This window comes from Helianthus annuus, chromosome 9, assembly GCF_002127325.2.
Source record: "Helianthus annuus cultivar XRQ/B chromosome 9, HanXRQr2.0-SUNRISE, whole genome shotgun sequence".
Classification (NCBI taxonomy): Eukaryota; Viridiplantae; Streptophyta; class Magnoliopsida; order Asterales; family Asteraceae; genus Helianthus; species Helianthus annuus.
Window position 1 is genome coordinate 81,843,449 of NC_035441.2, and position 2,904 is coordinate 81,846,352.

Sequence of the window (2,904 nt, forward strand, 5' to 3'; positions counted from 1 at the left end):
AGTTGGGATAACTTCTTTATGGGTTTTATAAGTGGTGAGTCGTTTAATCATGTCTCAGTCGCTGTACTGGGCCCCAGATGTATGGTAAACATGTAATTCAGTATACAAGATTATCTTTAAATAATTGTCCCAAGTTATAAAAGGTTTTGTGCCTTGTGCACTTAAATCAATTTTCACAAACTCTTTTCAAATGAGTCGGTTAAATTGTATTTACCAGTGAAAACTGACGTATTTTCAAAAGGCTAAGTGGCAGGTACTACTCGTAATAGGCTTGGAGTTGCTCGGTGTCGAAAAAGAGGATCTTGCAAATCCTTAAAGATGCCATAAAGTCTGATAAGCTTCATTTTAAACATTCTGTAATGATCCTCCTGTGGATTTGATATTACAGACTCGTCTATAATAAATACTTTGATATTTTTAGACATTGAGTTTGTAATAATATTTTATATTCCAAGACTTCCGTTGTGCTATTCTGTGTATGTTTGACCATGATGATATCAACTACGTCACGATACTCCCCACCGGTGATATGTGGAAATATCGGGGTGTGCCATCTATAAACAATTGAGGATGTTATCTCCGTTGTGTATTACGAAACTCTTGGTTGTAGTTTAAGTGGAGCAGCGACTACAACTGTTGAACCCATTGGTGATCAGTTGGATAGTGGTTACATCATTAAGACTCCTTTGAAGGCAACTACTGATGAGGTTACAACTGTAATATCTGCTTCACTGGGAAGTGCCCAGAACGAAGAAAAAGGCGCATCTGTTTCTGATAATATGGAGACTTCTCCTATTATCAAAATAAAAACAATCACTACAGGTGGCAATTCAGATGATCCTATTAAAGTAGGTGATGAATTTACTTATAAGGATTTGACGGTTAGAGTATCTAACATTGAAACAGATGTTGCTGAAATGAAAGAATTGATTAAGCAAATGATAGAGCTTTTTAAAAGTCAACCTAGCAGACAGGAAATTGCCAATGAGCTTTGGAATTCGATGCAACCCATCTTTCAAGTTCAGAAGAATTTGGCTAAAAGTAACCGCAATTTCAGTTTGGAATTTATCAGAAATTTGGTTGATGCCAGGTATAAAGACACACAAGCAGACATTATGAACATTAAGGAACATCTGTTGGAACTTACTGGCTCCACTTCTACATCAATCTTTGAGAAAGATGATGATGATGATGATAATGATCCCAAAAAGGGGAAGAAAGATTCATTGAGAAAGTTGCCACCAGATTCAAAAGCTAATCCTACAGAAATTGTATTGCCTGCTCAACCTAAATCCCAACCTTCTCCAAAAAAACCATTACAAAAGAAGGAGAAAATACATTCCACACCATCATCACCCATTTTGTCAATAGATATTGGGAACACAAAAGTATCAGCAGATGTTTACCAAACAGCTGCTGAGACACCAGTTGTTTCAGCAGAAGTTTCTCAAACATCTGCCATGATCATTTTTACTACACCAACCACAATCCAAGCATCTCCAACGTCACAAATATTTCCCATACATTCATCTTCAGTACCAAAACATTATCCTTCACTAGAAATCATCTCCACACGTAAGAGAAAAACTCATGTCGATAGAATCACAAAAATGAACAATGATCCTCTGGAAAGCCAACTCAATCTAATTGGAAGAAAGCCAAAACAGTGGATTCAGATGAGGTATTGAAGTTTAAAAGAATGAGAGCAGAGCTTGTGGTTGCTGATTATGGTCCAGTTAGATCCATTGCCAGATGGTCTAAACTGAAAATTGTTGAGACCTACAAAAAGCTGGAAGAAGATAGAGTTGAACATTCAAATGTTCTTCAAAAGTCAGTGTATCCTACAACTCCTGCTCTGTCTCCAAAAATCGGTACTCCAAAAAACCTTCTCTCATCATCTGATTTGTCTGAATCAATTGTAAATTTAGTTAGCAGAACACAATCACTAAACTCATCTTCAATAATTATTTGCCCAAGAAAACCAACTGGTCCAACAATATTTAAGTGGAAGTCATGTTCAAAAACCCAAGTATTGACTTTGATCAGATCAGATGGTAGTGTTCAAGAGATTAAAATGGATAGTGCAAATAATCTGAATGCATACGATCTCCAAGATTTGTTGGACCTTCAACTTGAGAGGGATGATGAAGAAGACATGTTCTCCCTGGACTTTGAATTACAATTCAAAGGACAAATTAGGGAGATGTTGATGAGAAATAAAAATCAGTAATAAAGAAGGGTTTTCATATCATCTGTTGTATAGGGAGATTGTTGAATCAGCATCTGTTACATTGTTTGCAGTAGTATATTTAATCAGATCACAACATGTAGCGAAGGACATGTTGCTGCGTAACAAATTCTTGAATGAGGTTTGATGTGTGTTGTTTAGGCAGGTGATCGTATGTTCTTAGTTAATGTTTGTTAAAGTTAAGTTGTATTTGAATTTTATTAAGTTTGTTAGACATCTTTCATATGTACTCTCTTTTTTGAATAAGAGAATTGAAATAATCATATGTAACTGATGAATTTTATTAAGTTTGTTAGACATCCTTTAGACATCTTTTATTAAGTTTGTTAAATATCTTTTATATTTACTTATAGTTGTTTTTTAGCTATAATAGATAACACGTTTTGCTACAATATCTATACACATATCTATATGTTCTGTCAATATGTGTTATGCATGGTTTTCTAAGAAACGACCCGTGTTTGCACACGGGTCTTACCGCTAGTACTAATAAAAAATCTACTTAATGACACATGGCATTCTCATACTAATAAAAAAGTCTACATAATGGCACATAGCATTTTCTCCTTCAACTCAATATTATTATTGTTATTATTATCTTTATTTTTAATTAATACAAAACAATGAAAAATTCCTTAACAACTTATAATACTAAT